General features: G+C 49.6%; 1 pseudogene; it reads right to left on the bottom strand.

Moving 5' to 3' along the window:
• Window positions 1–1,766: 1,766 nt before the first annotated feature.
• Window positions 1,767–3,356, bottom strand: LOC112912592 (ubiquitin carboxyl-terminal hydrolase 17-like protein 6; annotated as a pseudogene).
• Window positions 3,357–8,867: the final 5,511 nt, after the last annotated feature.

Here is an 8,867-nt window from a genome sequence, read left to right as displayed (position 1 = left end):
ACAATTTCAGAAAAATAATATCAACAAGTACAGAAAATGTCTTCTAGGAGAAAACATGGTATAATTTGCAGAACTCTGGATGGGATCTTTTTCTAAATCAGAAATTCAGGCATTTATAAAACAATTTCAGATTAACTTGTTAATTTCTGTTTACAACCAATTTACAAATTGCCAGGATGATTTCCCTCCTTTTGTTAGAAAATGTATTTCCATAAGACAAACTTGACATTCTGGATTGGTAAGCACCCTTTGAGATTCCCAAAGATTTATCTAAAGAAAAACTGCAGCATCTGTGTAGTGGGGGGAGTCTATGTGTAGGCGCCCAAAAGCATGACACCCATCACATTGTGGACTTGACCATTTCCATCCAGTTCAGTGGAGAAATTGCTGGTTCACCACATCAGTCCAGGAGAGGGACATGTCCTCATGAAAACAGACACCTCCTCAGGGTCCTCTGCTGTGGAGGACAAGTCCCCGAGTCCATGAGCTGTCTCATTCCCTATGACAGTCATCAGAGGATAGGGATACCTGCAGGTTTTCTTAGGGAACTCTTGGCAAGACATGCACACAGGTTCCCTCACTCTTTACAACACAATAAACTGTATTGGTCAAAAGAAACACAATTCCCACACATGAAAGAAACCCTGACACTTCATATCTCTAATCTGCCTTTGATACATGAAAATCTACAGAAAAGTGTGATTTCTTCTGCACAGATCCTATTGTCCCTTACTCTCCAGTAAGGGTGGCATGTCCAAATTTGAATACAGAGTGAAAATACATTATGATGAGATGTTACCACTGCACATCTACGGTCACGCTCAGAGGCATTTGGTGGTCATGCAATTATTTCCATTCTACAATGAATTTGTCAATCTCTTCTGTAAGAAATAAAATGATAATGCAGAGCACCTATAGCTTGACCTCAAAAACCATTTTGCTAGATTCATAAACTTGGCACTGTTTTCCTGAGGTATCCACCCAGGTCCAAATTTGAATTTGAACTGGTCTGAAATCCAGAGTTCACTTCTTCTGTGTCAGGAGATGCCACATAGCAGATGGTAGCAAAATATTCCTAAAAACTTATGTTCGGTGGGAGGCTGGGCATTTCCCTTTGGAATAAGAGTCCTTGTCAGTTTGCTTCTCTTCAGTCTTAATGTGGGAGAGAGTAAAGGGAACATAATACAATCACTGTGGTTCAATCTGGCTGGATGCAGTTATCTCCCCAAAAATAAGCATTTAATTCCTTTCTTACAATTTCCAAGCAATGACCAAAACACATCGCTAGCAAGACCCCACGCACACTTCTGTTCAGGCAAATATTCTTTCAATATAAATAGAAGAGAAGCAATGGGAAGAGGGGAGCATGACGAGAGGGTCAAACATACTCATTTCAACTCCAGGTCCTCAGCATCATATCCACTCTCAATCCTGACTGCTCACTGCCTCTCACCTGCAAGTGGCCCCCACTCACCCCAAGGCTGAAGGAGAGGCAGGTTCCTGGATAGACTCCATATGAAAGCCACACTATTCCAATATAAGATCATGACAATAAACCAGGTTTAAATATCAATGTCCTCTAGTTTCAGTTGAAGACCGTATCCCATGAACACACTCAGATGGCTGGTTCTTCCATACCTACAGAACACACACTTCACACAACACAAAATATTTCCAGTATGGGACTGTGTTTGGGTTCCGCTAGTGAGTGACGCTCTGTGTGTGGGTGTGTGTGCCCATGTGCAACAAAGTTACTAGACACATCCCTAAATGGCTTCCCCAGACCTGTGTCCTTTCTTACTTGTCCTCTTAGTAGGTCTGGCTCTCCCAGGCATACGCGGGACTTTGGCCACATCCCTGGTCACCTGAGGTGGGATCATCCCAGCTGCAGTGTTGAGCAGGTTGACGGTCTGTTGAGGATGATTCTTCGGCATCTCAGGTCTGTATTGGGAGTGGTGAGGGATGACTACATTCTCAGGAAGAGCAATTTCTCTTCTCCTCTCATGAAGCTCAGGCTTAGGTCGGTTGCGTTCTTGGAGGCATCTCCACTGGTCTAATGTGATTTGTTGCCTTGAGGTCTCTTCCCCATGCTCCTCCAAATCAGGAAGGTTCAAGGAGGGATCCGTTGTTGACTCTCCTGAGGCCTCACCCACCACCGTGGGGTCTACCTTGGGAGATGCGATTCCTCCCTCGACTGACTCTCTCACAAGGTGTCTTTCCAGATCGGTCTTCTGCATGTAAAAGAGGACGTAGGCAGGTTGGCGCAGTGCACAAGTCACATCACAGGCGCTGACCTTAGCATCATCCATTTTATACCACTGGCCATTTCCTGCCTTTACGAAACAGAATAATGTACACTGTGGCAACTCCTCCCAGCATGCACCAGCATGGCATAGAGCACATAAACCAAGGGTCCTGCCCTCTGCTCAGACAGGTAGTGTTGCATGTCAAGGCACTCAGGATGTTGCACCTCCTTAGTCATTTTGTTGCCTGTGAAGTCTGAGAATCGTTTCAAGACCAGGACGAGGACCTTTGGGGAAGCGTGCAAAGTCAACAACCTTGGACGCAGGCACCTTCTCTAGACACTTACTACAATGGTAGGCATTTTCACCTTCGAGCATTTCGGGCTTCACCAACTGCTCCAAAGCTTGGCTGACACTCTGAGCAGCCCCGATGTGCAGGCTGATGTCCAGGTAAGGTTCCAGAGTGCTGGAAATGCCTTGGCAGTGGAGACACTGGATTTGAGACCTCCAGTACCCCCCACAGATTTGCCGGATGAGGGTGCTGTCCTGAGGTTGCTGAGGGTCTGAGGGCTTGTCCTCAGGCAAGCATGCTTGCTGCATTGCATCTAGAATGAACATGAGATACTCATGGGCATCTTCCTGCTTGTGTCTGTGGAAGGCGGTGAGTAGGAGTGGCAGGGGCCAGAGCACACGTCCAGGATGGCAGAGAACCCGGGTCATGTGAGCTTGCAGAGTACACAGCATGCAGGATGCCTGCTTCCTACAGGTTGTCCCGTGCTTCTGGGACAGCATGTAGCTGGCGAGGGGTTCTGTGTAGGTCAGACACTGTAGGGTCGCATTCACATAGCAAGTGTCCTCCATGTTCTGAAGCCCAGCTCCCACCTGGGAAAGGCTCTTCCAACTCAGAGGTGTCTTGGTGGGAGGGAGCCCTGCTGATGCGGGAGCCAAAGGATCAGTCAGGGAGGAGAGTGTGTTTGATGTGGAGGATGTCCTCTCAGGCAGAGAGTGTCCTCCGTGGACTTCAGCAACACCTGTCTTTGACCAGCATGATTGGAGTTTGGGAGATTCGTTGAACTGAGACTCCTCTGAGCCATGGAGGTAGGCAGCCTCCATGTCTCCGGAAACAGTGGCCACAAGATAAATTCAACCAGGAGCCTCAGATCCCAGAGGGATGCTTCTCTCAGTGAGTCAGTCCCAAATGGCAGAGAGTGACCCTCACCTCCATCTTTTATGGCTTACTTGGCCCTCGTATTAGGCACAAAATCCTCTAATATGCTCTAATCGCTTGATTGGATTAAGGGATTTGTGTGTGGTCCCTTTCTCATAGAGACCATTCAGGTCAGCCCACCTCCTAATCATGCCTCCCACAACAGACAGCACCTTTAAATCTTTCTCAACCTCCCTAACTGCCCATTGCTGCCCATTGCTGAACAGAATTTGTTGAGTTTCTATTTTCAGTGGAAATCTTAATGAATGTCCTTTCTCTTTTTGAGTAACCTCAAGTGAGCCCAGGAGTGTTAAACATTAGTCCTCTAGGACAGGGAAGACCACTCTCCCAAAGGAGCTCAGGTATCACATAGGAACACGTTCTCCTCACCAGCCAGCCAGAAGGTTTGTAGCTGTAACCAATTATTTTGGAATATGGCATCCATTGCTTTGCTTCTACACTTCCATCTGTCTCGACTAGGATTCCAATCTACAAAGATTATGAAGGTTTTGATGAATATCATTTTCTGCCTAGGTGTGGCCCGGGTCCACCACAAGAGAAATCCTCTGGCTGGTTTTATGATTTTTGGAAACATTGCTTTGTAACTCCCTTTCCTACAAGAGTCTATATCCTAAATGCAGTGTTTATATGCCTAATTGTAACTGTTCCTCGGGGAATTCTACACCAATGTCCTTTATATTCTCTTGATTCAGTTGGTGTATGTTGTAGGCTTGTGCCTTTTTCAACATTATGGGCTTGGCAGTTGTAGATGCAGGGAGGAGGGCACTGGGTTAGCTTGTGGTGTGAACGTGTCATTAGGGCTTATTCTGCCTACAGAATTGGTAGTGTCTGCTGAAAGATTTTTGAGTCAACACGACAATATATTCCTCCCTGTGACCATGATCCTTTGCATTGGAAGAGGAGGCATCCTTGTGCAGGATAGAACTACAAGAATAATGAAGTTTAGGAAATTGGAGAAGTCTTCAGAAAGGTGGAAACCTAAGTCCATTTGTCTTCTTTACTAAACAGAGGCCAAGAGAAACAGGAACATTTTACCAGGCCTTGGTCAGTGACTGGGCTTCACAAGCCCTGGGGCCCTGCTGAATTCTTGATGCTCACTGTCGTCCCTGGACACTAAGAGAATAAATGTGTCCTTTCCAAAGCCACCATGTTATAGGATATTGATTCTGTATCCATGGAGTCCAATTAAAAAACTTGTGTAGGATGCTCTTTATGATATTTGTTTTTAACAGAAAGTTTTAATTAACAAAACAGGATGTTACATCATGAATATCCTCAAACTTCGATGCCATTTTTATTGCCATTAGCTCTAAATTGAGCAGAAGTGTTGGTAAAATACCAATAGTTCAGGAAACATGAGTCCTGAGGTTAATTCCCATGCTGAAATATACCAATATATTTTCACTTGCAGAAATTTTGGTATCCACCAAATCCGCATGGACTGACATCTCCATTCAGAGACATACACACACACACAGGGACACACACAAAGTCATTGAAATCATTCTCATGAGGGCATCATTAGCCTCCTTGCAGCTGCTGATTGGCTCAATCCCTGCTGCAGCTAAGAGGATTAGATGGATGTCTTTCAAGTGGCTGAATCATCACGTGACCTTGGGGCAGTATAAAAGTCAGGGAGGAACGGAAGTGGCCACTCCTGACCATCCCTCTCCCCCATGGGACACACAGTCTCCTACAGTGGAGTCTGTCTAGGACCTTTCTCAGCCTCTCCTGACAGACGGGAGGACCACAATTGCACTTCAGGTGAGCTTCTGGACCACTGGTCCTACCTTCCCTGACCAAGAAATGGGACAGTGAGGAAATGATGGAGGAATTGGCCCTTCCTCTGGGGGTTAAGGACTCTTTCTGGTCTAACATGTTCTGAGAACAGAGACCTAGCCAAGGCATGGCTGTGAAAGCCTTGGACACCTGGAGGTTCCAATGCCAATGGAATAGGGCCTCAGGTGTCACATCGGTGTGGGGGTGGTGGATGAGCAGGGACAGAAGGCCCGTAAATGTCTCAGTGAGCACTGCAGACCTAGAGAAGATACAGGATCAGGGCACCTGGGCAGCTCCATTGTTTCAGGGTCTGACTTGTGTTGGGTCATGATCTCAGTCTCTGGAGATGAACCCAGGCCCTCACTGGGTTCCTGCCCATGGAGTGTCTGCTTCTCCCTCTGTCCTTCCTATAGCTCAGGTGATCACTCTCCCTTATACACACACACACACACTCTCTCTCCCATAAATAACTGATATTTTTTTCAATAGAAGAATTAGCTGGTTCCACAAGGTGAAAAGAAATTCATATCCCAAATTCTGGATGGCAGTTAATTGGGGGCACTGCCAAGAACACATGGAATGGACGTGTTCATAAGCTCAGATGGGCAGCTTCCCATCGAGTAGAGGAGAATGTATTTTCCCACGTGAGTTTGGACTTAACCATGGCTTCCTCCGGTGTCACCTGGGGCATTCAGATATTAGAGAGGGAAGCCCCCTTTCCTGAAGCTTGTGCCCTTTGAGTCCTTCATGGTGGATCTCAGAGGTCCCTCTGGACCTCAATCAGGAGAGGTCCCGTCCCTGGTTTTGCTTCCACAGGGGATTTGGAGAGACTTGATGATAGTGTCAGCAAGAGTCCTTCTAGGCAGACTCAACAACTTGCTTATGGGTGGCCCTCCTCAAGGCAGGGATGTGGCTTGGCCAGGAGAGTGTAGGCAGGAAGGAGGAAAGAGAAATGACAGGGGGAAACGTGTGTTTGCCACGAATGTCCTGACACTCGCTAACGCCCCCTTAGGAAGATGGTAGAGGGAGCAGGCCTAGGTCATGGTGAATAGGACTCCCTTGTTTCTTTTCCCTCAGGCTACGTGAATCCCATCCCAGATGCCAACTGACTTGTCCCTTCAGGATGTGGGACAGATGGCGGCCCATCAGGCCCAGCTTGGGCCTGACAGACCCTTGAGAGCCCAGAAAGGCAAGAGGCCACAGACAGCAGGACTGGCCCTCAGAGTTCCCAGACCGGAGGAGGAGGATCCCAGGGTAAGTGGGGAGGCTGGCATGGGTTTTGAAGCAGGAGCTCTGCCAGGAGTCTTGAGACAGGCTAGTGTCCTGGCTGATCATCATCCAGACTCAGTTGTCCATCCTGACATTGGCTGGAATCCCAGCAGGCTACACTTTGGGACACTCAGAGGCTCAGAGCATCAGCCCCAGGCACCATAGGATCAGATCCAGGCTGGTGTTTGTCCCAAATCTTAATGATATTTCCCCCTGTCTTCAACTTGACACCTGCAATCCCACCTCCCCTCCCCTCCCTTCTATGGGTGGGAGGAGGAAGCATCCAGAGGTCTTCACTATGCTGGCACCTCACTAGCCAGATAGGATATCCCCTGTCCTCCTCCCATGTGCCACTCCCTGAGGGTGGCCTCAAATTCGTGTGCTTGGCAGGTTCCCTGGCATTTGAGTGGATGCTCTGACCCCTCCCTCTTCCTCCACCAGGTAAAGTGCAGGGACTGTGGGGCCTTTGAATACAAGGCATCAAGCACCAGATGTCCCAAAAAACACTGGGGTGCGACCCTCGTCCCCATGGCCTTGGGCTCCAGGAGGCTGAAGGAGAAAGTGGAGCCATGGAGTCAGCGGGACCAGCGGGACCAGGCTGGGCTGTTGAACCAGGCTGAGAGGGAGAAGGTAGAGGGATGAAGGTGAGGAATGGGGCTTGCTGAACCGAATGCCAGGGCTGATATGACAGACCTGAGTCCATGTGCATCCACAGTGTGTGCAGTGCGGCATGCGGGCAGGGCCAGGCTAGGCGAGGCAGGCAGAGGAGCTCCCCGGCTAACAGGGTCCACATTTGGGTGATGGTGCTGTCCTTGCTGATTTGGTGTGGGGTTTGTGGCTGGAGAAGTGTCCCTATACCAGTGAATGTATGGAGCTTGGCACATGCCAAGGCAGACCCTGTCACAGGCCCTACATGTTAGAAATTGCCTGGACGACCTGGTGGGTCACTGTAGTCAGGGTGGGGGCAGAGGTGGGCATAGAATGGCTGACGAGGGAAAGGACCATGTGGCCCAAACCCAGGGCTGGCTGGAAGACGGGGAAGGGAGTTCCTCTCCTCTCAATGCTTTGTTTTCTGTGCAGGCAAGAAGCTGAGCAGAGGAAGGCCCTGCTCCACAGGTTCCCCAGGAGACCCTGGGAGGGGCAGAAGCGCACCTGGAAGGAAGGCACAGAATCTTGTGATTATGTGAGGGTGAGTGTGTGCTGCTTCCCCATGTTGTGCCCTGTGGGGGACTCGCTGGGCTCCATGGGCCTCCTGGGGGAGACGGGGCTCCACTTCCACTCTGACCAGTGCAGTTGAGTGGCGCGGTCTTTGCACCCATTTTGCCCTTGGTGCCCATGATGTTGCCTTATGCCTTGTATGTGTGGGAACTGTGGGCTTGTTGGTGTGTGAAGGTCATCGGCGGACACTCCTGGAGCCCATACCATCCTCAGAGAACAGGTGACTGTCCTTCGTGACACGTTACCCCTCTGCCCATCCCTACTCAGGAGCTTCCACTGTGACTCTACAGCAGCAGGACTCCTATCGCCTCATGAGCAGAGTGGATGGAAGAGCCGGTCCAATGGAGGAAGCATCGATGTGAGGCAGGACCTTTGTGTGCTCCTCCCTGATGTCAAAAGTGCATCAGCAGCATCCTGTCATGCCTTTGTTCTGGACCAGCCCTGCAGCCGGATTCCCTACTCCTAGGTCAACAGATCCGTTTTCTGTCTTTCCTTGTTCCGGGGGAGGGGGTGGTTAATAAGGTCTTAGGCATTTATTGGTTTCTTTCTTTCCTGAATGTTCATTTTGCCTCAGTGCGAGGCCAGACTCATGGAGTCCCATGTGTTCTCTTTTCCCACAGCATCCACACATGCTGATGCCCGTCTACACCACCAGGAGGACTTCTATCCCTGAGCCAGCCCTGCTGATGGAACCACGTACTGAGAACCCTGAAGTGAGAGTCCGGTCCCATTCCATATCTCCTCTCAGTAGCCCTAAAGTTAGCCTGTGCCCACCTGGTGGACCTCCTGATGTCCAGGAAGTGCCGACCACTGGCATACCTCAGCCGTCATGCCAGCCTTTCATCAGGGCTCATAGCCTGGTTGTGCAGCAGAGATAAAAAAAAAAAGGCCCTGATGAGTCTCCCTCGAAGGTTCCCAGGGTCCATGGGCTGGGAGACACCCAGGCACCACCCAAGTATCCTGGGTGGATAGTTCCCCGAGGGGAGCTCCCGTCCTGCTGTCAGCAACCCTTTGGCAGAGAATTCCCAAATGCCCCTCCAGACTCCAGGCAAGAAATATGTCCAGATGCCCCCAGACATGTTCCTGAACCGCCAAGAGAAAGCGGGATGGAGCCCCTCCCAACACACGCC

The sequence above is a fragment of the Vulpes vulpes genome, chromosome 7, assembly GCF_048418805.1.
Source record: "Vulpes vulpes isolate BD-2025 chromosome 7, VulVul3, whole genome shotgun sequence".
Classification (NCBI taxonomy): domain Eukaryota; kingdom Metazoa; phylum Chordata; class Mammalia; order Carnivora; family Canidae; genus Vulpes; species Vulpes vulpes.
Note: the sequence above shows the minus strand (reverse complement) of the source record. Positions and strands in the feature narration are given on the sequence as shown.